Here is a 1116-nt window from a genome sequence, read left to right on the forward strand (position 1 = left end):
CTGACTGACTGACTGACTGACTGACTGACTGCTGCAAAGCCATTAGAATGTCAACAGAGGACGGAGACTGCCCTCGCGTTGGAGCATAGAGAGTTTCAAATGTGAACGTCTGTCCAGAAACAGTAGGGGTGGGGATGATGGACCCCTCAATGATCACATAGGGGGTTGGAGTAGAATTTATGAATCTAAGAATGTTTCTTGGTTCTGTCAGTAAAGTGGAAATTATGTTTTTTTGGTTCTGTTGACCCTTAAGTTAGTTTTGACTAGAACAGCATAATTATCAGGACTCACACATACTGGTTTGTCTGGTTTGATTCTAACTTGTGTCGCAGGAGCTGGTTTGTTTGCAGACACGCTTGTGTGTTTTTATCTGAACATTTCATTTTCTACGAGTATGACAGGCATGCTGCCCTAGCAGACCCACCCATCTCCATGAAGGCTGCTCATCCGTTTAAAGATGTTTTGTTTTTCTCACCTTTGCTGTTTGCATTTTATTGCAATACAATGAAGATTTTTTTACTTTTTTTACCTGCAACCTTTGTGCTCTTTAGGACAACCAGCATGTTGTCTGGAGCTGGTCAGAGTTAAGATTACGTAAGCTGCTGGATACCAAAGCTGTGCGTCATTGCAGCTTTTTCCCATTGTTGCTAAACCCTTACTTCAACACTGGGAACAGGTTCTGTTTTGATAACTTGATGCAGAAAACCTTTCCAGGTATGGGAGTTGGCTTTAAGGAAGATATCTTTCAATCTGTGGACAATTATTAGACCTCATCTCTGAAAAAAAAATACCTCTGATGTGGCTTTCGGTTTGCTCTAATCCGATCCTCTAATCAGATGTGTCATAAATTGACAATTTTATCACCAGGAATAAAATAACGGCTTTGAAAGCGTTTATCAGAGCAAAGTGTGCTGCTGTTTTTTTCTTTTCACTGAAGTTCTGGGAGGTCACACCGTTCCAAAGGCTTAGGGTTCGGGTTCCGACCTCACTCGGTCTGAAGGGATCCTTTAAAGGGGTGGTAAATGATTCTATAGGGTATCTGGTCCTTCAGGTCTCTAATAGGGTGATAGAATGATTCTATAGGGTATCTGGTCCTTCAGGTCTCTAATAGGGTGA

This window comes from Cyprinodon variegatus, unplaced genomic scaffold (assembly GCF_000732505.1).
Source record: "Cyprinodon variegatus isolate N-32 unplaced genomic scaffold, C_variegatus-1.0 Scaffold183, whole genome shotgun sequence".
NCBI lineage: Eukaryota > Metazoa > Chordata > Actinopteri > Cyprinodontiformes > Cyprinodontidae > Cyprinodon > Cyprinodon variegatus.